Here is a 24671-nt window from a genome sequence, read left to right as displayed (position 1 = left end):
TTAAGAATCCACCTGTCAATGCAGGGAACACGGATTCGCGCCCTGGTCCGGGAAGATCCCACATGCCGTGGAGCAACTAAGCCCATGCGCCACAACTACTGAGCCTGTGCTCTAAAGCCTGCGAGCCACAACTACTGAGCCCTTGTGCCACAACTACTGAAGCCCGCGCGCCTAGAGTCCATGCTCCGCAACAAGAGAAGCCACGGCAATGAGAAGCCCGCGCACTGCAATGAAGAGTAGCCCCTGCTTGTTGCAACTAGAGAAAGCCCGCGTGCAGCAATGAAGACCTAATGCAGCCAAAAATAAATGAATAAATAAATAAATTAAAAAAAAAGAATTTGGGGATGGCTGGGGCAGAGCAGTAAACTAAGTGCAGTGCCCACTGGGACTCTGCATGGGTCACAAGCCCAGGAAGCCAGCCCTGGGTGAGGGGATAAATGCTGTGAGAGTCCCGCTGGTGGCCCGCGTTACAATGACCCACCTTCACCAGGCTGGCAACATAGAAGAACGTACCACACAGAACATGTGGACTATAGCACCCCCAGACGTCAAGAACAGTACTGCTGTTTTTCTCCAACAGGCCAGCAGGAGCTGCTCTTGCCCAGGGAAGGAGAGGTAGATGGCTGGGTTTTACTTGTAATAATAAGGACAGATGCAGACATGCCAGACTCAGTGCGTTACAACCATTATCCTTTTTACTTCTCCAACAAGCCCATGCGCTTTGCACCAAAGCCATCTCCGTTTAGATGAGGGCGCTAAGGCTCGGGGAGTGGAGGTGGTGGAGTTTTGACTCAGCCAGTCTGACTCTAAGGTTTGTATATTTAACCCCTTACAGTCTATTGCCTTTTACTAGTTTGTTCTCACACCAGAAGTGCCTGGGGCAGTGTGTGCACCACACACACACACACACACACACACACACACACACACACAGTCACATACAGTTTGCCAAATGAATTGCTTTATTCAGAAGAGCCCACCAGGATTGTAGCTGCTACTGCTAAACATGACATTGGACTTGAAGAAGAGTGGAAATGGGGAAAAAATCTCCTGCTGCCCAAGGAAGCAGGGGGAAGGGGCCAGGCATACACGCGCAGAATTTGGGCTTTTCCTTCTGGATAGAAGGCTTCTGTCTGGGGAGAGAATGGCTCCTGGCTTGTCTTCAGGATGGGAGAGGCAGTTTCCTTCATTTGCCAGGGAACTTGCCTAGGGTGGGGAGTGGGGTGCTAGAGAAGGAAGTTCAGCACTGGGTGGCAAGGTCTCCGGGATCAGGGGCCTCTCAGCACCGGGGGGCCACCCCTTTGCTCTGCAGGTTGTAGTATTGGAGCTTTTGATTATAGGCCTTCTGGTTTCTCACAACACAATTGACAGCTATTTTATCACATTGACACAGTTGACTCCTACAGTAGTCCTGATCACAAGAAAATAAACACGGGAGAGGTGTTCGTTAATGTTCTATGGTTTCTTGTGGGAATTCTCGGGGAGAAGACACAGCCCCTGTTCTCCCAGGGTTTCTAGTCTGGGACAAGCACCTATGTCCCAGATATTTCTGACTGGTGGGGAGACAGAATTCCTGCCCTCAGGAAGCCCACACCCAGTCTGATGGGGACACCTGCAGCCATGCACTGGGATTCTGTTAAAAGCCTTCCTGTTAGCTATTGTCTCTTTTTTCTCCCTAGCAGATGTGTTCAGGTGCAAAGCCCCTGGCCCCTGGGGTCTGGGAATGGGTCTTGGTTGGTGTAAACCAGTCATGGTCATCTCATTTCTTTTGTGGTGATTAGTCTCTGGGTAGCATGTGACCTTGCTCTGGCCATGGAGCCACAAGGGAAAGTCTGCTGTGGGCTTCCGGGAATGATTAATTTCCTCCCTCAGAAAGAGAGATATGCAAAGGGAAAGCCTCTTTTGTAGGGTGAAGCCATAACCCTTGGAGCTGCAGCCTGTGCCTTGGCATTACATTGCCAACATGGCAGAGTAGAAGGCTGGGAAAAGGCTGGGTCCTTGGCAACATAGTTGAGAAGGTGTGCCAGTCCTGGCACTGCCCTCTTCCAGACTTCTGTTATGGGAGATATAGACTTCCTCAATGTCTGAGCCTCTGTTAGTTGGACATCTTATCGCTTGCCACCCGAAGCCTGCTAAAGACACATGACCTATGGAAAGGTCATGATGGGGAGACCTTATATCTGATCGTAGAGAGCTCAGGCTATTGGGGAACTCACGCTTTCTCAAAATCCTACTCATGGGTCAACTGTCTGGGGGCACTGAGCAATCCCTTCTGGCCACCACCCATCTCTCTCCTCCCCTTCACAGCCAAACGTGCTCCAGAAGGGTGTCTACACTTACTACCTCTGCTTCGCTTCCCACCCACCTTCCAACCTGCTCTAATCTGGCTTTGGCCTCACTGCTCCATGGAAACCTCCCACTGATGTCCTCAGTGGTCTTCCTGCCTCTAAATCCAAGGAGCCGGCTCAGCCCTTATCCTTGAGGACTCCTCTGTTAAACTGGCTGCCGTTAATCATCTCCTCTTGCCAACTCCTTGACCTTCTTGGTTCTTCTCCTCTCTCTCTGACTGTCCCTCCTCTGTCTCCTTTCTCGGCCTTTAAACATCAAATAAAGGAGTACATCCAACTCTCAGCTCTCTGCTGCCGCCTCCTGAATGTGTGTCCAGACCCTGCCCTTGAGCTGCGAGTTCCTTCATCCAGCTGCGTGCTGCCCATCTCCCTGGGTGTTCTGGAAGCCTCCAAACTCAACATGCTCCCACTGGAACTCCTCTTCCCCTCACCCAGGACATAGCCACTCTTGAAGGCAGCCAGCGATCAGGGATTGGGTATTAATTTCCGGGTATTTACTTCTCAGAGGATCCCAAGTTGATATCTCCAAGCGACTGCCTTGTTTCTTCTGAACTCCAGTTAAACAGCTGATCCCTCTGGGATCTTAGGAGTTGGTGGTGCAGGGGAATAGGGTGGGGGAATGGCCATTGGTGGACTCAGAGTTTGGCATGCCTCTGCCCCTAGGCAATCCTCATTTTTCCCTCTCATCAGCTGGCAGGACAGACTGAGGATGGAAAAACCTTATGTGCTGTTAGCTGATGCCAAAATTTTAGATTGTTTTTTAATCTTTCCCGTGGGCCTCTCTCCTGAGTGAATAAAGCCCCATAACCAGTTCTGGGTATGACCCTCCTGAACCCACTTCCATCTGCTGTTGATCGGTTCCTTTCTTCGGCTAAATCTTATTCAGGAATAAGAAACAAGGCATTTAGTGTTATTCATTTATTCGATCTATCAGTCATTCACAGGAAGTACATACTAAGCCTCCGCAAAGTGCCAGGACCCATGAGAGCCTCTCAGCAGGTGATGAGACTTGCCCTTTCCCCAGGGACCCCGGGGACCCCAGCAGGGGAAGGAGTGGAATGGGGCAGATGGTCCCTTCCCATTGACTTGGATCAGCACCTCCACCTTCTCTTCTTACCCCTCTTTCTTCTCTTCTTCTTCCTCCTCCCCTTCTGGAAAAAGCCAGAGACCGTCCTGGAGTTTCCCCTCCACGTACAGCCGCCACCTCATCCCCAGGCCTCACGTGTTTGGAGACGGAGCTGATTGACGCTCCTTGGATCTATTGCTGTTTCTTCTTCAGCCTTAGGGAGACAGTGACTCTAGCTTTCATTTCTAAAACAGATGCCTTTTTTCCTGTCCTTCAATATTGCTAAGAATTTAGCTCCCATGGCCTTCAGTTAACTCTCCCCAATACCCGTCCCCAAACAGCCAGTGTGGCAGAGGCTATGGTGGTACCTGTCACCATTCCACCTGCTCCCCACATTCTCCAGGCCCCCCTCCAGGTAACAAGGCCAAGGAGAGTGAATCTGGCCAGCAAAACATATGCATCAGTGCTGACGGCCACTGCCAGGCTGAAACAAGGTAAAAACCACGTGCAATGCTCCAATCTTTCTCTGCTCCTCATGGTGGAACCAGAAGATGGAGGCAGCTTGGATCCCTGAGTCACAGCATGGAGGACACCCGTCCGGGAAATTCCCGCAGGTGTTCAGCAGTCTTTGTGTGAGTGAGAAATACACTTTGGTTGTTTTAAACCACTGATATTGAGATCAGTGACTAGTAAACTGTTGGTTTCAGCCTATCAATAACCAGTGTTTTGGCTGGACCAGCCCTTATGGTTGTTATGACTGCAAGATGCCCCTCAGCAATTACCATCCGAACACTTTGACAGAATAAAGGTTTATTACTTACAGGACCTGGAAATTACATGGTACACCTGGGTCCCCACAGCGAGGTCTTGGGTAGAGAGCAGGAGATCACGGGCCTGGGGTTCTGCTTTTATTGGGGTTGAGAGTGGGGGGCTAGGGTTTTGTGTGTTCTCTCTTTACTGGTGAATTTAAAACACATGAGTGGTAATGTAAAGCATGGGATGAGATAAAAACAGGTGGCCCAAATATTCAGATTAACCAAAATCTCTAAAACAAAGGCGCCTCAGTGAGGGGAGGCAGCCTGGCCCTTTATGTAGGCGTGTGTGGCTGGCAATGTGTTTATTGAAGATAGCCGTCTTTGAAGTGGATGCCTGGCAATCAGAGGTTATCAGGCACTAATCAAGGTTGTCAGGCACTAATCAAAGGTTAAGTCAGGCACTTACATTACAAAAAACCAAACAAACCCCCAAAACAACTGTCAGGGTTTCCACTACAATAACCTAATCTACACCGACTAACCTCACCCCAGGCAGCTTTCATGTTGAAGATACAATTTCCTTGAAGTACTAGACCTGTATTATGGGTTGAATTGTGTCCCCCACGGAATTCCTATGTTGAAGTCCTAACATCCAGTAAGACCTCAGAATGTGGCTTTATTTTGAAACAGGGTCTTTGTGGAAGTGATTAGTTAAGATACTGTTGTTAGTGTGGGCCTTAATGCAGTATGACTGGTGTCTTTAAAAAAGGGGAAATCTGGGGCTTCCCTGGCGCAGTGGTTGAGAGTCTGCCTGCCGATGCAGGGGACACGGGTTTGTGCCCTGATCCAGGAGGATCCCACATGCTGCAGAGTGGCTGGGCCCGTGAGCCATGGCCGCTGAGCCTGCGTCTCCGGAGCCTGTGCTCCGCAACGGGAGAGGCCACAACAGTGAGAGGCCCGCGTACCGCAAAAAAAAAAGGGGGGGAAATTTGGACACACTCACACACACATCTTCACTTGAAGATGCAGGCAAAGATCTGGGTGGGGATGCTTTTGTACACCAAGAAATCCTAAAGATGGCCAGGAAACCACTAGAGCCCCGGGAGTGGCATGGAACAGACACTCCCTCTCAGCTTTCAGAAGGAACCAACCCCAGTGGCACCTTGATCCTAGACTTCTGGCCTCCAGAACTGTGAGACCAGAAATTTCTGTTGTTTAAGCTACTCAGTTTGTGGTACCTGTCACCTGGTTCAAATTCTTAGCAAATTAACACAACTTCCGGGGATCTCTGTGGGCCTTCACAATCTGGGATTTGTGGACAAAGAATGTTACCTACCATCTCAGCAAACAAAGGATGCTGTGGGCATCAAGCCATCAGCCACCCCTGGTGGTGTATCCTGAGGGGATTCAGGATGGAGAAAAACAGGGTTCTGGCCCTAGATAGGTAAGGTGCATATCACAGGAATGATTTCATTAAGCATAGACTCTTGTATTCTCTAATACAGAGAAAAGCACTAAATTCATTAACTTGAGATGTCTGGTTTTTCTTTAATTAGCAGTAATCTTTTGATGTTTGACTACTATTTTTTTTAAACTCTTATTTATCCTGGGTCTTCCTTACTTCTTCAGGAGCTTTCTGAGAGGCTGTATCCTGAGCATAAGTCCTCAGTAATGCCCCAAATAAAATAGAATTCTCAGCTTTTAGGTTCTGCATTTTTTTTTCAGTCAACAGATTTTTGTTCCCATGCCATTTGTTTTAGGCCTAAATGAAGGTTCAGAGGTGATGGGCTAGACCTTGGCCTTTTTATAAGCACCTCAGCTTCAGAATACTGTTGTTTCTAAGACAGGTAAATTGCCTCCCCTCCGTATAACCTGGGTGACCATTGCTACCTGGATATCACTGCTTCTGGGCCTTCTCAGCAGTCAAAGTTGGGAAATCACTCACACACACACACACACACACACACACACACACACACACACACACACTCACATGCACTCACACAATTAGTTTACACTGATATCTCCAATTCCAATCCAACACCGCAGGGTTCAATGTAACCTTCCCCTTTTCCCTGTTTAGAACTCCTTTCTCTAACAAGAGCTTCATTATCCACAACATATTTACTTATTTATTCAATTCTAGGACAAATCAAGTAGTTTCAGAATTGCAAACCCATGTCTCTGGGAGAAAAAAAAATTATTAGCTTTTGTAAATATTTTCTCACAGTCTGTGTCTTGTCTTCCCATTCTCTTGACTGTGTCTTTTGAAGTATAGAAGTTTTTAATTTAATGAAGTCCAATCTATTTAAAAAGTCATCTCCAAACCCAGGATCATTTAGATTTTCTCCTCTGGTATCTTCTAGTTTGATCGGTTTATGTTTTGCATTTAGGTCTATGATCCATTTTGAATTTTTACAAAGCGTGTAAGGTCGGTGTATAGATTCTTTTTTTTCATGTGCAAGTCAAGTTGTTCCAGCACCATTTGTTGAAAAGACTATCCTTTCTCCATTAAGTTGCCTTTGCTCCTTTGTCAAAGATCAGTTGATTATATTTGTATGCATCTGTTTCTGAGCTCTTGATCCTGTATCACTGATCTATTTGTCTGTGCTTTGGGCAATACTACACTGTCTTGATTGCCGTAGCTTTATAGTTAGTCTTGAAGTCAGGTAGTGTCAGTCCTCCAACTTTGTTCTCCTTCAATATTGTGTTGGCTCTTCAGGATTTTTTTGCCTCTCCACATAAACTTTAGAATTGGCTTTTCAATATCTTCAAAATAACTTGCTGGGATTTTTATTGGAATTGCGCTGACTCTGTAGATCAAGTTGGGAAGAACTGACATCTTAACAGTATTGAGACTTTCTATCAATGCACACGAACTATCTCTTCATTTATTTAATTAGTTGATTTCTTCCATCAGAGTTTTGTAGTTTTCCTTGTTTAGGTCTTGGACATATTTAGTATGAGTTATATGTAAGTATTTCATTTTTTGAGTGCTACTGTAAGTGATATTAACATTTCAATTTCTAATTGTTCATTGTTGATATATAGGGAAAGTAACTGACTTTTTCATTGAAGTATAGTTGATTTACAATATTATATTAGTTTCAGGTGTATAGCACAGTTGTTCAGTATTTCTCCAGATTATACTCCATTTAAAGTTATTACAAGATAATGGCTATAATTCCCTGGAAAAGCAATTGACTTTTGTATATTAACCTTGTACCCTACAATCTTACTGTAATTGGTTATCAGTTCTAATAGTTTTTTGCTATTGTTGTTGATTCTTTGAGATTTTCTACTTAGACAATCATGTCATCTGTGAAAAAAGACAGTTTTATTTCTTTCTTCCTAATAAGTATACTTTTCTTTTTTTTCCTTATTACATTAACTATGATCTCCAGTATGATGTTGAATAGGAATGGTAAGATGGGACATTTTTGTCTTGTTCCTTTTCTTAGTAGGAAAGCATCTAGTTTCTCATCATTAAGTATGATTTTAGCTGTAGATTTTTTATAGATGTTCTTTATCAAGCTGAGGAAGTCCCCTTCTATTCCTAGGTTCTGAGAGTTTTTATCATGAATGAGTGTTGGATTTTGTCAAATGCCCTCTGCATCTGTTGTTATGATCATGTGGTTTTTCTTCTTTAACCTGTTGGTGTGATGGAGCACATCAATTGAGTTTCAAATATTGAACCAACCTTGCATATCTGGAATAAATCCCACTTGGTTGTGAGGTACAGTTCTTTTTTAATATATTATTGGATTTGATTTGTTAATTTTTTTAAAGAACTTTGCACCTATGTTTATGACAGATGTCAGTCTGTAGTTTTCCTTTCTTGTAATGCTTTTGTCTGGTTTTGGTATCAGAATAATGTTGGCCTTATAGAATGAGTTAGGGAGTTTCTGGAAGACATTTTCTGGAAGAGATTGTAGAGAATTGGTATAATTTCTTCCTTAAATATTTGGTAGAATTGACCAGTGAAATCATCGGGACCTGGCTTTTTTTTTTTGGAAAGTTATTAGTTATTGATTCAATTTCTTTAATAGATATTGACCTATTCAAATGATCTGTTTCTTCTTGTGTGTGTTTTCATACATTGTGTTTTTCAAGGAATTGGTCCATTCCTCCTAATCTATCAAATTTGTCACCATAGAGTTGTTCATAATATTTGTTTATTATCCCTTTAATATCCATGGGATCAGTAATGATGGCCCCTCTTTCATTTAAGACTTTTTTTTAATAGATATTTATTGGAGTATAATTACTTCACAATACTGTTACTTTCTGTTGCACAACAAAGTGAATCAGCCATATGCATACACATGTCCCCATATCCCCTCCCTCTTGAGTCTCCCTCCCATCCTCCCTATCCCACCCTCTAGGTCATCGCAAAGCACTGAGCTGATCTCCCTGTGCTATGCTGCTGCTTCCCACCAGCCAACTATTTTACATTCGGTAGTGGATGTATGTCAATGCTACTCCCACTTCGCACCAGGTTCACCCTCACAACCCATGTCCTCAGGTCCATTTTCTATGTCTATCCCCTTATTCCTGCCCTGCAACTAGGTTCATCAGTACCATTTTTTTTTTTAGATTCCATGTATATGTGTTAGCATATGGTATTTTTTTCTCTCTTTCTGACTTACTTCACTCTGTATGACAGACTTTAGGTCCATCCACCTCACTACAAATAACTCAATTTCGTTTCTTTTTATGGCTGAGTAATATTCCATTGTATATATGTGCCACATCTTCTTTAGCCATTCATCTGTTGATGGACACTTAGGTTGGTTCCATGTCCTGGCTGTTGTAAATAGTGCTGCAATGAACATTGTGGTACATGTCTCTTTTTGAATTATGGTTTTCTCAGGGCATATGCCCAGTAGTGGGATTGCTGGGTCGTATGGTAGTTCTATTTTTAGTTTTCTAAGGAACCTCCATACTGTTTTCCATCGTGGTTGTATCAATTTACATTCCCACCAACAGTGCAGGAGAACTCCTTTTCACCACACCCTTTTATTGTTTCTAGCTTTTTTGATAATGGCCATTCTGACTGGTGTGAGGTAATACCTCATTGTAGTTTTGATTTGCATTTCTTTAATAATTAGTGATGTTGAGCATCTTTTCATGTGCCTCTTGGCCATCTGTATGTCTTCCTTGGTGAAATGTCTATTTAGGTCTTCTGCCCATTTTTTAACTGGATCGTTTGTTTTTTGATATTGAGCTCCATGAGCTGTTTGTATATTATGGAGATTAATCCTTTGTCTGTTGTTTCATTTGCAAATATTTTCTCCCTTTCTGAGGGTTGTCTTTTTGTCTTGTTTATGGTTTCTTTTGCTGTGCAAAAACTTTTAAGTTTAATTAAGTCCCATTTGTTTATTTTTGTTTTTATTTCCATCACTCTAGGAGGTGGGTCAAAAAAAGATCTTGCTGTGGTTTATGTCAAACAGTGTTTTTCCTATGTTTTGCCCTAGAGTTTTATAGTGTCTGGTCTTACATTTAAGTCTTTAATCCATTTTGAGTTTATTTTTGTGTATGATGTTAGGTAGTGTTCTAATTTCATTCCTTTACATGTAGCTGTCCAGTTTTCCCAGCACCACTTATTGAAGAGGCTGTCTTTTCTCCATTGTATGTTCTTGCCTCCTTTGTCGTAAATTAGGTGGCCACACGTGCATGGGTTTATCTCTGGGCGTTCTATCTTGTACCATTGATCTATATTTCTGTTTTTGTGCCAGTACCATACTGTCTTGATTACTGCAGCTTTGTGGTATAGTTTGAAATCGGGGGAGCCTGATCCCTCGAATTCTGTTTTTCTTTCTCAAGATTGCTTTGGCTATTCGGGGTCTTTTGTGTTTCCATACGAATTGCAAAATTTTTTGTTCTAATTCTGTGAAGAATGCCATTGGTAGTTTGATAGGGATTGCATTGAATCTGTAGATTGCTTTGGGTAGTATAGTCAGTTTCACAATATTGATTCTTCCAATCCAAGAACATGGTATATTTCTCCATCTGTTTATGTCATCTTCGATTTCTTTCATCAATGTTTTATAGTTTTCTGAGTACAAGTCTTTCGCCTCCTTACGTAGGTCTATTCCTAGGTATTTTATTCTTTTTGTTGCGATGGTAAATGGGAGTGTTTCCTTAATTTCTCTTTCTGATTTTTCATTGTTAGTGTATAGGAATGCCAGAGATTTCTGTGCATTAATCTTGTATCCTGCAACTTTACCGAGTTCACTGATTAGTTCTAGTACTTTTCTGGTGGCATCTTTATGATTTTCTATGTATAGTATCATGTCATCAGCAAACAGTGACAGTTTTACTTCTTCTTTTCCAATTTGTATTTCTTTTCCTTCTCTGATTGCTGTGGCTAGGACTTCCAAAACTATGTTGAATAATAGTGGTGAGAGAGGACATCCTTGTCTTGTTCCTGATCTTATGGAAATGCTTTCAGTTTTTCACCATTGAGTATGATGCTTGCTGTGGTTTTTGTCACATATGGCCTTTATTATGTTGAGGTAGGTACCCTATGACCATTTTCTGGAGAGTTTTTATCATAAATTGGTGTTGAATTTTGTCCAAAGCTTTTTCTGCATCTATTGAGATGATCATATGGTTTTTATTCCTTAATTTCTTAATGTGGTGTATCACATTGATTGATTTGCATATACTGAAGAATCATTGCATCTCTGGGGTAAATCCTACTTGATCATGGTGTATGATCCTTTTAATGTGCTGTTGGATTCTGTTTGCTAGTATTTTGTTCATGATTTTTGCATCTATGTTCATCAGTGATACTGGTCTGTAATTTTTATTTTGTGATATCTTTTTCTGGTTTTGGTATCAGGGTGATGGTGGCTTTGTAGAATGAATTTGGGAGTGTTTCTCCCTCTGCAATGTTTTGGAAGAATTTGAGAAGGATTGGTGTTAGCTCTTCCCTAAATGTTTGATAGAATTCACCTGTGAAGCCATCTGGTCCTGGACTTTTGTTTGTTGGAAGATTTTTAATTACAGTTTCAATTTCATTACTTGTGATAGGTCTGTTTATATTTTCTGATTCTTCCTGGTTCAGTCTTGGAAAATTGTACCTTTCCAAGAATTTGTCCATTTCTTTGTGGTTGTCTATTTTATTGGCATATAGTTGTTTGTAGTAGTCTCTTATAATCCTTTGTATTTCTGCAGTGTCAACTATGATTTCTCCTTTTTCATTTCTTATTTTATTGATTTGCATCCTCTACCTTTTTTTCTTGATGAGTCTGGCTAAGGGTTTATCAATTTTGTTTATCATCTCAAAGAGCCAGTTTTTAGTTTTATTGATCTTTGCTATTGTTGTCTTCATTCCTACTTCATTTATTTCTGCTCTGATCTTTATGATTTCTTTCCCTCTACTGACTTTGGATTTTCTTTGTTCTTCTTTCTCTAGTTGTTTTAAGTGTAAGATTAGATTGTTTATTGAGATTTTTCTTGTTTCTTGAGGTGAGAGTGTATTGCTATAAACTTCCCTCTTAAAACTGCTTTTGCTGTGTCCCATAGGTTTTGGGTCGTCGTGTTTTCATTGTCATTTTTTTCTATGTATTTTTAAATTTCTTTTCTGATTTCTTTAGTGATCTCTTGGTTATTTAGTAGTGCACTGTTTAACCTCCACGTATTTGTGTTTTTTACTGTGTTTTTCCTCTAATTGATTTCCAATCTCATAATGTTGTGGTTGGAAAAGATGCTTAATACGATTTCAATCTTCTTAAATTTTCCGAGGCTTGATTTGTGACCCATGATGGATCTATCTTGGAGAATGTTCCATGTGCACTTGAGAAGAAAGTGTATCCTGCCAGTTTGGGGTGGAATGTTCTATAAATATCAATTAGATCTATCTGGTCTATTGTTTCATTTAAAGTTTGTGTTTCCTTATTTATTTTCTGTTTGGATGATCTGTCCATTGGTGTAAGTGGGGTGTTAAACTCCCCTATTATTATTGTGTTACTGTTGATTTCTCCTTTCATGGTTGTTACCATTTGCCTTATGTATTGAGGTGCTCCTGTGTTGGGCACATAAACATTTATAATTGTTATATCTTCTCCTTGGATTGATCCTTTGATCATTATGTAGTGTCCCTCCTTATCTTTTTTAACAGTCTTTATTTTAAAGTCTATTTTATCTGATATGACTGTTGCTACTCCAGCTTTCTTTTGATTTCCATTTGCATGGAATACCTTTTTCCATCCCTTCACTTTCAGTCTGTATGTGTCCCTAGGTCTGAAGTGGGTCTCCTGTAGACAGCATATATATGGGTCTTATTTTTGTATCCATTCAGCCAGTCTGTGTCTTTTGGTTGGGGCATTTAATCCATTTACATTCAAGGTTATTATCGATATGTATGTTCCTATTACCATTTTCTTAATTGTTTTGAGTTTGTTTTTGTGGGTCTTTTTCTTCTCTTGTGTTTCCTGCTTAGAGAACTTTCTTTAGCATTTGTTGTAAAGCTGGTTTGGTGGTGCTGAATTCTCTTAGCTTTTGCTTGTCTGAAAAGCTTTTGACTTCTCCATCGAATCTGAATGAGACCCTTGCTGTGTAGAGTAATCTTGGTTTTAGGTTTTTCTCTTTCACCACTTTAAGTATATCCTGCTACTCCCTTCTGGCCTGCAGAACTTCCACTGAAAAATCAGCTGATAACCTTATGGGGATTCCTTTGTGTGTTATTTTTTGTTTTTCCCTCGCTGCTTTTAATATTTTTTCTTTGAATTTAATTTTTGTTAGTTTCATTAATATGTGTCTTGGTGTGTTTCTCCTAGGGTTTATCCTGTATGGGACTCTCTGTGCTTCCTGGACTTGAATGACTATTTCCTTTCCCATGTTAGGGAAGCTTCCAACTATAATCTCTTCAAATATTTTCTCAGACCCTTTCTTTTTCTCTTCTTCTGGCAGCCCTATAGTTTGAATGTTGGTGTGTTTATTGTTGTCCCAGAGGTCTCTGAGTTTGTCTTCAATTCTTTTCTTTCTTTTTTCTTTATTCTGCTCCTTGGCAGTTATTCCCACCATTTTGTCTTCCAGCTCACTTATGCATTCTTCTGCCTCAGTTCTTCTGTTACTGATTCCTTCTAGTGTATTTTTCATTTCAGTTATTATGTTGTTCATCTCTGTTTGTTCTTTAGTTCTTCTAAATCTTTGTTAAACATTTCTTGTATTTTCTCAATCCGTGCCTCCATTCTATTTCTGAGATTCTGGATCATCTTTACTGTCATTACTCTGAATTCTTTTTCAGGTAGATTGCCTGTTTCCTCTTCATTTATTTGGTCTTGTAGGTTTTTATCTTGCTCCTGCATCTGTGACATATTTTTCTGACGTCCCAATTTTTTTTTTTTTTTAATGAGTGGGACTGTGTTCCTGTCTTACTGGTTGTTTGGCCTGAGGTTTCCAACTCTGGGGTTTGTAGGCTATTAGGTAGAGCTGGGTCTTGATGCTGAGATGAGGAACTCCATGAGACCTCACTCCAATGAATATTCCCTGGGGTCTGAGGTTCTCTGTTAGCCCAGTGGTTTGGACTCAGAGCTTCTACTGCAGGAGCTTCGGCCTGACCCCGGGCTTGTGAGCCAAGATCCTGCAAGCTGCCTGGGGTGGCAGAAAAACCCCAAAAAAACAACAAAATAAACAATAACAAAGTAAAAAATAAAATTAGACTAGGAAACTAACAGATGTGTTAGGAACAATATAAAAATAAAAATATAGATGAATCAACCATTGGAAGGTACAACAGTACCACAACAGTACCACAAAAGGAGGAGGAGGGAAAGGAAAAAGAAAAACTGGGGGGGAAGGCCTTGGCTGTGGAGTGTGGGGCCTAAGCAAGGGTGAGTTTTGGGTAGTGTGCGGGGCCAAGGCTCAGGACTCACAGGGCTGGAAAAGGCCCTGGGGGGTGGGGCTTAGGCTCAAGGAACAGAAGGGGCCCAGGCGTGTCCCCCACCCCTGGTCTCAGAGGACGGGGGTCCTCACCTGGGAGCCCAGCAGGCTCCCTGGACCCGAGTGGGTGGGGCAGTCACCCTCAGCTCCTCTCCTGCTCTTCCCAGAGAGTCCCTCCCACCTGCCTCTCCTGATCTCCCCAGCCTCAGGGGTGCCAATCCTGTCTGGCCTTCACTTCTCCTCCCCCCTCAGTCCCCCTACATCCTACCAGTTTACCTTGGGGTTCCTCCCATCTCCTTGGCTGTCAGAGTCCCTCACCAGCAGCCGGCAGGCACCCTAGTTTTGGGGAGCCGCTAACTCCACGTCTTCCCACACCACCCTCTTGACTCTGCCTCCTCATTTAAGATCAATGTTTGTATATTCTCTCTTTGTTTAGGTGCCTCACTAGAGGTTATTGATTTTATTAATCTTTTCTTTTTTTTTAAATAAATGTATTTATTTATTTTTGGCTGTGTTGGGTCCTCGTTGCTGCAGGCAGGCTTTCTCTACTTGCAGCGAGTGAGGGCTAGTCTTTGTTGCGGTGCGTGTGTTTCTCATTGCGGTGGCTTCTCTTACTGCAGAGCACGGGCTCTAGGTACGGGCTTCAGTAGTTGTGGCGCATGGGCTTAGTTGCTCCACAGCATGTGGGATCTTCCCGGACCAGGGCTCGAATCCATGTACCCTGCATTGGCAGGTGGACTCTTAACCACTGTGCCACCAGGGAAGCCCTATTTTATTAATCTTTTCAAAGAACCAGCTTTTGGTTTCATTGCTTTTCTCTACTGATTTCCTGCTTTTAGTTTCATTGATTTCTCTCATTTTTGTTATTTCTTTTCTTCTGCTTACTCTGGGTTTTCTTTGCTTTTTTTTTCTATTTCCAAAGGTGGAAGATTAGACTATTGACTTTAGATCTTTCTTCTTTTCTAATGTATGCATTTAATGCTATAAATTCCACCCCTGCAAACACTGCTTTCACTGTATCCCACAAATTTTGAGGGGTTGTGTTTTCATTTTCATTTAGCTCAAAATGTCTTTTAATTTCTCCTGATGTATTATTTAGAAACTGCAGTGTTTAATCGGCAAGTGTTTTGAGATTTTTCAGCTATCTTTCTGTTGTTCGTTTCTAGTTTAATTTTAGTGTGGCCAGAGAGCATATGTTGTATGATTTCTGTTCTTTTAAATTTAAGGTGTTTTATGGCCCAGAATGTGGTCTATCTTGGTGAATGTTTCACAGGATTTGGGGAAGAACGTGTATTCTGCTGTTGCTGAGTGAAGTACTCTATAGATGTCAATTAGGTACAGTTGATTGATGGTGCTGTTCAGTTTTGCTGATCTGTTGATAGGGACATATACAATAAGGATTGTTATATCTTCCTAGAAAGCGAATCTCTTTATTATTGTGTAAATGCCCCTCTTTATTCCTGATAATTTTCCTTGCTCTGAAGCGTGCTTTGTCTAAAATTAATATAGTTGTTCCTGCTTTCTTTTTATTAGTGTTAGCATGGTGTATCTTTCTCCATCCCTCTACTTTTAACCTGTATGTGTCTTTAAAGTGGGTTTTTGTAGACAACATTCCTGGTCTCTTTTGCAGCTAGGTTTCTGAATTAGATATAGGTTCTATAAATAAGTTACAATCATATGAGTCTTGAATTCAGAGCGGATTTAATGGGAGAGAGAGCTGGGCTCTGTGGCATCCATGTGGCTGGAGAAGCTTGTAGCAGGGGCATTGTGATTTGGGAACTGTAGCTCCAGCAGCAGCTTCTCGATCTGACAAGTCAGTTTCCTGATTGTGTCTGGGGCTGCAGGTCCCTCTGTGGCCTAGTTGGGAGATTAAATATATTAGTGTCCAGGTAAGGAGTACCTTCACTAGGGTATGCAAAATTGGTTCAGTTAAACTGGAAGTTAATTGCATATGGAATTACCACATGGTCATTTTGGGGTCCTTATGTCACTGGAACAATAGGCTCAAAGGGAGACCACTTAGTTGAAAGTGAAGTACAGATATGGGAAGAAGGGTGTGTATAGCACTTGAATAAACAAAAAGACAGGCTGTAGAAGATATCTATGAACTGGCTTGTTCAGCATCTATTTCATCTCCTTCTAGTGCACTGCAGAGGCAGGAAAACTTAAATAAGACTTCCTTGCAGGTAAGATTCCATGTGTTTTAAGATTCTGCCTATCAGGTATATTTGTCTGAGATTTGAAATCAGAACTGAGTGAATGGGAAAAGAGCAAGATGTAAGGCATCAATCTGCTGGCAGAGTGTTCTAGTGAAGGCGTGATGTGACGACAGCTTCACCGTTTGACAAACAGCTTCCTGTTGTGGCAGAAGCAGCAGCTCCCTTGGTAGATTAGTTCTGTGGTGTGACTCTGGGAGTCTTTTCTGGAAACTCAACCTGCTTTTCCAGCACCCCCACTCCCAATGATTGCAGGATGCACTGCCCTTCTGGAAATAGTTTTCTAAATAAATTAGACCTCCAATCTTAAGTGGAGCCCTAAGTGTAGTTTGCTGGGGCCAGTCTAGGCAGAGGAAGCTGTAAGCACTATGACTGTGTTCAGGAGAAAGTATGCTGTTGGAGGCAGTGAGAAAAGGCCAGATGGACAAAGCTCAGAGAGTGAAATAATGGTGGAGAGGTCGGAAGGGGCCAGATTACTGCAGCTCTTCTGGCCTTCTTGGCTCAACCTATGGCACATTGAAGCCATACTGTACAAGATAGAATTATTGTGGAAAGATGGAATTATCGCTCTGCCTTTATCTTCAACCAATTCAGTATTTTCAAGAGAGAGGCAGATACAGTATAATGACAGGTTTAAGCTAGATGTGACTCTCATTTTGGAGATGGCTAGTGTTGGAATGACATTTAGAAAGAGGCCAAGAGCCCATTTGGGAGCTAGATAAAGCAAGTCTTTCATTATAGCCGGGGGCTGGATTTCATGACCCCTCGCGGACCCTGCAGCTTGGTGATTCCTTACCTCTCTTCTGGGTTGGTTACATCTCTCCATTGCTCAGACCTCTCTCTGGGGTTTGATCCAGAGACACAGATAAAACCACCTCTCCGTCGTTTCCAGAGAACATACTTCATTCTGTGTTCCACTTTAAAATGTTGCCACTTAGAATGGTCGTCTCACGTTTGCTCCACCCTGGCCTGCCTGCTGTACTTATAAATCTCTCAGCACAATTATGATTGTGGGCTTTTCCTTCATGCCTGAATTGAGCAGGGCCTAAAAGAAACGCTGTTTCCACATATCTTATTTCAAAGGACCTCACCTAGGGATTAGTCACCTCTTTTCCTTCCCTCAGCAGTAAGCCAGCCCACTGCTTTTTAATAAGGTGCTGCAAATCTTTGGATATTAGTATTTATGTATCCAATCTTTCCACCAAACAAGGAGCTCTCTGAAGTCTGGGAGCCCTCCAAGCACAGAGCTGTGTATCTCCCTGATGACTGAGAACCCCTTGGGAATATGGAATGACTTTCCCATCAGACATGAAACTCCCTGCATCTCTTAGTCTTATATTTCCTTGTGTTGTGCTCCAAGGAGGTGTAAGAAACTTGTCCCTTCCATTCAAACCACATGGAGAATGCCAGGACACCAGAGTGAGCAGGGAAGTCCTGTGCAGAGTAAAACCTCTGTCAGCATTAGGGAGATCAAGTTGAGCATACCCTTCTCTCCTGAGCTGAAAACTCAGAGGGGACTCGCTATGGGCTGACAAGGTGAGGTGGTCAGCTACTGTGATCTCATTCCCCTAGCACATAGCACAGGGCCTGTTGAATTTGGGTCCATAAATGTGTGTTGAGTGAATGAATGAATGAATGAACAGTAAATATGTTGGTACTGTGAATGAAAAACATTGCCAGCCATAGCAATAAACAAAGGACACGGCAGCCGTCAAGCCATCACATTACAGCAGCCTTGAGGGAACCCAGGATGGAGGCAGGTTGACCCCCCAACTAGCAGTCAGCTGCTGCCGCCACCCCAAGTGGTGCACCCTGAGGAGACTCAGAGTGAGAAGCCCAGATACTGGTCCCAGATAGCTGAGGTGCGTATCAAAGAAAAGATTTCAGTGAGCCCAACTCTTGCATCTTCCCATACATAGAAAAGTGCTAAATTCGCTAAATTCCTTAACTTGAGATATCTGGTTTTCTTTAATTAACAGTAATCTTTTGATGTTCCAACTACCTGGTCTTTGCTGCAAAAACTCCTCTATATCCTGGCTCCCCACCTCGCCTCATTGGAGCAGTCTCTCAGAGTTATCTGAGATGCTGTGTCCTCCTCAGATTTGTCCGCCGAATAAAACATAACTCTCAACTTTTAGGTTGTGCATTTTTTTTTCAGTCAACAGTACAGAGGGCCCATCCCAGACACCAAGTAGTAGGGCAACAAGATTAACTCTAGGCCCTGCCTGAGGAAGACTCTGAGCTGACTGATAAGCTGCTTCTCCGGGTCACAATTGGCTCACACCTGGACAGAACTATGGTCTGAAGTTTCTAGAGGCCCAGGACCTGAAGCTGAGAAGATCCAAGGAAGGTTCAGGAAATGCCCGCTCATGGCTTCTTGAAGCCATGGTTTGGTTTAAGTCAAGAGTTTGATTTCCCCATAGCAAATAAGGGCTCTGGTTTGAGCCAGCTGCCTCTCTCGTCATTTCCTCAGTTGACTCTCTGAATCTATTCAATTGTAGCAAAATCTTCTTTGGTTCCAGGATGGACCCAGGAACTTCTCCAGCCAGATGTCCCTCAGGCCATCTGAGATCAGTGGAAAATGTGGTTGGAGGTATTCTATCCGTGATCAGCATCCTGGGGTCTGCCCAGGAGAGGCCACCTGTCCCGGGACTGGATTCCCCTTGCTTTTGAGACATGAAGTCAGGCATCTGGAAGGCCAGAGCCTCATCTGTCTGCTGCTCAATGGACCAAAGGTGGGATGAGCAAGGTGGGGCGGTGCGGAAGCGGGTGGAGGATGCAGCTGGAAACTTGAAGCATTTGCCCTGGAAAAGGAAGATCCAGGCCCTTATTTGGAATGAATGTGCTTAGAATAAAAAGAAGGAATGCAGAGTTAGAAGTACCCTTAACTAGAATGGAGTGCAATCATCTTATTTTACAGATGGGGAAGCTGAGGCGCAGCAAGTTTGTGGCAGGACCGGAACTCTAATCCCCTGAGTCCTTGCACCGTGCTATGGCTGTCTGCAAACATAAGCTTTGTTCACTGCAACCACCTCCCTCTCATCGTGTTTGCCACCTGGCTTAAGACTCTCATTCAAGTAAGCAGCATGTTCTGACTAGCCCCAAAGCAGCCATTGTCTGGGTGACCCCAGCTGTGACCTTCACAGCCTTTAGAACACGATATGCTCTTGACTTATACAAACACAAATATTTGTTGGCCCAATCGACTGCCGTGGGGTGTTATAGACCTTTTGTTGAGTTTCATTCAGACATACAAACTTCCAATCTCAGATGACTCATTGAGTTGAAGCAAGAAGTTCCAGCGTCTTTGGAAATAGAAACTGAACGTGATTCAGAAAGAAAGGGCAGTGAAAACAGCCCTTTAAAGATGGATTTAGGGGCTTCCCTGGTGGCGCAGTGGATGAGAGTCCGCCTGCCGATGCAGGGGACACGGGTTCATGCCCTGGTCCGGGAAGATCCCATATGCCGTGGAGCGGCTGGGCCCGTGAGCCATGGCCGCTGAGCCTGCGCATCTGGAGCCTGTGCTCCACAACGGGAGAGGCCACAACGGTGAGAGGCCCGCGTACTGCAAAAAAAAAAAAAAAAAAAAGGTGGATTTAGAAAACAACACAGAAACACTGGTAGCATTGTCATGAAATTAGATATTTCTTGCCCCCTTATTTAGGAACTAGATTATAGAGGGCAGAGACTGGGTCTTCCGGTCTTGTTTGTTTGTCTGTTTGCATGTCCTGCTCCTCCAAGTATGGACCACATGCCCACAGTATTGGGATCACCAGGGAGCTTGTCTGTAAATTTTCCAGCCTCACCCAAGACCCAGGGATCAAAATCTGCGTCTTAAAAAGATCCTTGTGTGATTTGTAGGCACAATAAAATTTAAGAAACACTGCCCGAGAGCATGGAAGCCAGTCAAACACAAAATGGGCTCTGGGCAAAGAAAGAAAATAAAATCTTCGCCATACTTGTGTTGTAATCAAGATAGTCATCACAAGTCATCAGGGAAATGCCAATCAAAACCACAATGAGATATCACCTCACATCTGTCAGAATAGCTTTCATCAAAAAGACAACAAGGGCTTTCCTGGTGGCACAGTGGTTGGGAGTCTGCCTGCCAATGCAGGGGACACGGGTTCGAGCCCTGGTCCAGGAGGATCCCATGTGCCACAGAGCAACTGGGCCCTAGGGCCGCAGCTGCCAAGCCTGCACGCTGGAGCCCGCGAGCCACAACTACTGAGCCTGCACACCACTGCTGCTGAAGCCCGTGCACCTGGAGCCCGTGCTCTGCAACAGGAGAAGCCACCGCAGGGAGAAGCCTATGCACTGCAGGGAAGAGTGGTCCCCACTCTCTGCAACTGGAGAGAGCCCGCGTGCAGCAACAAAGGCCCAACACAGCCAAAAATAAATAAAAATAAAATAAATTTAAAAAAAAAGACAACAAATAACAAGTGTTGGCAAGGATGTAGAGAAAAGGTAACACTCCTGCACTGTTGGTGGGAATGTAAATTGGTGCAGCCAAACAGTATGGAGGTTCCTCAAAAAATTAAAAGTAGAACTACCATATGATCCGGTAATTTCACTTCTGGGTATTTACCAGAAGAAAACAAAAACATGAAATTAAAAAGATATATGCACCCCAATGTTCATTGCAGCATTATTTACAATAGTCAAGATATGGAAACAACCAAAGTGTCCATCAATAGATGAATGGCTAAAGAAGATGTGGTGTACACACACACACACACACACACACACACACACACACACACACAATGGAATATTACTCAGCCATAAAAAAGTAAATATTGCCATTTGTGACAACATGGATGGATCTAGAGGGTTTTATGCTAAGTGAAATAAATCACACAGAGAAAGACAAATAGTCTATGATCTCACTTATATGGGGAAAGTCAAAAAAACAAAACAAAATGAAAACAGACTCATAGATACAGAGAACAAATGGGTGGTTGCTAGAGGGGAAGGGTTGGGGGTTGGATGAAATAGGTGAAAGGAATTAAGAAGTACAAACCTCCAGTTATAAAATAAATAACCCATGGGAATGTAACATACAACATAAGGAATATGGTCAATAATATCGTACTAACTTTGTATGGGGCCAGATGGTTACTAGATCTATCATGGTGATCACTTCATAATGTATGCAAATGTCAAGTCTCTATGTAATACACCTGAAACTAATGTAATATTGTACATCAACTGTATTTCAATATTTTAAAAAAGAATGTGTATAATCATGTAAAAGCACATATTACAATAACAGTTCTTTATAAGTTAATAAACTTTGGTTTTGTTTTTGTATTTAGGAAAGGTTTTAGATTTACAGAAGAATTGTACAGAATTCCCATAAACCTCCTCCCATCCCGGACACAGACATAGTTCCCCCTACTATTAACATCATACGTTAGCGTGAGACATCTCTTACAATGAATGAAGGAATATTGATGCATTATTATTAACTAACGTCTATAGTTTGCATTCAGGTTGAGTCTTTGTGTTGTATATGCTCTGGATTTTGACAAATGGGCAATGTCATGTATCTATCATCACTGTATTTTACAGAATGGTTTAACTGCCCTAAGGATCCCCCTGTGTTTCACCTACTCATGTGCTCTCCCCATCCCAAACTCTTGACGACCAGAGATATTTTTACTCTCAATAGTTTTGCCTATTCCAGAATGTCATATAGTTGGAAACATACAGTATGTAGACCTTTCAGATTGGTTTCCTTTACTTAGTAATATACTTTTAAGGTTCCTCCATGTCTTTTTGAGGCCTGATGCTTCATGTCTTTTGTTGCTGAATAGTATCTCACTGCATGGAAGAAAAATCATAAAACCTTATTGAAGGACATATAAGAAGACCTAAGTAAATGGAGAGTAAGCCCATGTCATGTTCAGGGTTAGCAAGACTAAATATCGTCACATCATCTACAAAATTCAATGAAGTTCCAATAAAAATTCCAATGGGAGTTGTCATAGAACTTGAAAGACTGATTCTAAAATTCATGTGGAGGAATAAGTGTTTAAAAATAACCAAAACATTTCTAAAGAAGAAGGAGGAAGAAGAGAGATGTCTTCAGTATACATGAAGACTTAAAAAGCCATAGTAATTGGGCAGAGTGATATTAGGGCAAGTGTAGACAAATAGATCAAAGTAAAATAAAGCAAGCCCAGAAACAGATCCAAGCATAGCTGGAAACTTAGGTGATAGAGGGAGCATTAAAATCAGAAGGGAAAGATTGTACTGTTTGACAAAAGGTACTGAAATCATCAACCTTCCCTACAGAGATACAGAATTCCTACCTCATACCATACTCACCTCCCACCTGACCTATGGAGTATTCTTACCAAAAACGTTTTACCTGATTAACCATGAGGAAACAATCAGGAAAATCCAAATGGAGGGGGATTCTGTAAGACAGCTGGCCTGGATTCAAAAACGTCAGTGTCATAAACACAAGCAAACAAAAAAGACTGAGGAATATTCTAGATGAAAGATTACCAAACAGACACAACGGATTGCAACTAAATGCAATGCCTGATTCTTGTTTGGATTCTGGATTGGAAAAAAAATGAAAAAATTGGTTATAAAGAGCATTATTGAGACAACAGGGGAAAATTGGATATTAGACATTTTTAATGTATACTAGATAATAGTATTCTACCAATGTTAAATTTCTTGAGTGTCATAACTGCGTTAAGTTATGTAAGAGAATGTCTATCTTTAGACGATAGATGCTGAATTATTTAGAATGAAGTCTCTGCAACTTACCCTCAAATGTGTGTGTGTGAGACAGGAGTAAAGCAATTATAGCAAAACGTCAACAATTGGTGAATTGAAGGATTTATGAGTATTAATGACATGAATCTTGCAACTTTTCTGTCGATTTCAAATTTTTCAAGATAAAATTTTAAGAAAACATGTGGATCGTCTATGACCCAACATTGCCTTTTTCATTATATACCTTCAATCAGTTGTATAGGGATCAATGTGGAGAGAGTGAAAAAAGCACCTTGCAAGATGTTAAGTTCACTATTATTCCATTTGTGTAGAAATAAAAACCAGGAAATAATGTTATTAATTTTGTGGCTACACCTCAATTTCATGATTTGTTTATCTGTGGATAGGGAAGGAAGGCTGGAAATAGGGCAGAAGAAGCGTCAAGGAAGAATTCCAATTCAATCTTTAAGGCTTTAATTCTAAAAAATAAAATAAAATAAAAGCCAATATGGACAAAATCTCAAAGAAAGAGATAAAAATTATTTTTAATCAGAGCTATTTTAAATATTATTCTTAAGAATAGAAATCATTCTGAAAAGTGGTTATCTTGGGGGGATTCTGATTCACTTTTAACTTTATGCATTTCTGGATTGTTTTTTAAGGCTTTTATCTCCCTCTCTGATGATGAGAAAAGAAAAAGACAGTATCTGTATTGTGTCAAGGACTATACCAGTCAAAGCAGGGCCTGCCAATCTGAATAAAGGGTCCTTCTAAGCTCACGGGAGGCTCTGGTTAGCTGTGTGACCTTGGCCAAGTTCCTGGATCACTGTCTGAATAGCCCTTTCCCCCATGGAGTTAATGCCTATGTTAGACGGGATAAATCATGTGTTGCACTTAGCAGGGTGCACAGTAAGTACCCACAAACGTTAATTCTACCATCATTATTGTGGCTGCTGAGTTATTAGTCCCCAGCCTGTGCTGGTTGGGCGGGGCTTCCCTCTCCCCGCTGCTGCTCCGGGCGTATCTATCCCGGCACTTTTGCAGTGTTTTCGGTGGTGTGCTCATTCCTCCAGCATTAAACTCTGAGCTCCTTGAGAGCAAGGACCTTCCCGCACCGCCCCCTCCATTATTCATCTCTGTACCTGCCTCTCAGCCCAGCAGCTGGCACACAGTAGGTATTCAGGAAATAATGATGGTAGGTATTCAGAGATGAATGACACCACCTGATTTCTGGCCACTGGTCCCCACTCTCAGAACTCACTTCCAGAAGTACATCTGCTTCCCTGACGGCTCCAGTACCTCCCCCTCTGACCACCTTCCTCCCCATCTGTTTTCCTAGGCATCCCATCCATCCCCAGGCTCTGTGTTCAGGCCTCTGCCTCTGTCAAGACTGAGGACCCCAGGGACTAAAATAGCCGAGTTACTTAGCAGACTGTCGGATCCTTAAGAAAGTTCTGAGCTCAGGACCCAGGAGGTGGGTGGGTGGGGGTGATCCCTCCAGGCTTGAGGAGATTAGCAAAGCCTGTGAAACCGGATAAGGCTGTGACCTGGATAATTCAGGACTCACATCAACCCTCATTGGAATTCTCTGGGTGACTGCCCAGGCTTGTTTGGCAGGAGAGCCAGTTCCAGGCTCCAGGCTTTTGCTGGACTTCCTGCA

Source organism: Aethalodelphis obliquidens, unplaced genomic scaffold (assembly GCF_003676395.1).
Source record: "Aethalodelphis obliquidens isolate GAN/ISIS:26980383/991018 unplaced genomic scaffold, ASM367639v1 scaffold9, whole genome shotgun sequence".
In the NCBI taxonomy this organism is placed as follows: Eukaryota; Metazoa; Chordata; class Mammalia; order Artiodactyla; family Delphinidae; genus Aethalodelphis; species Aethalodelphis obliquidens.
The sequence above is the reverse complement of the archived record's forward strand: the minus strand, read 5'-3'. Positions refer to the sequence as shown.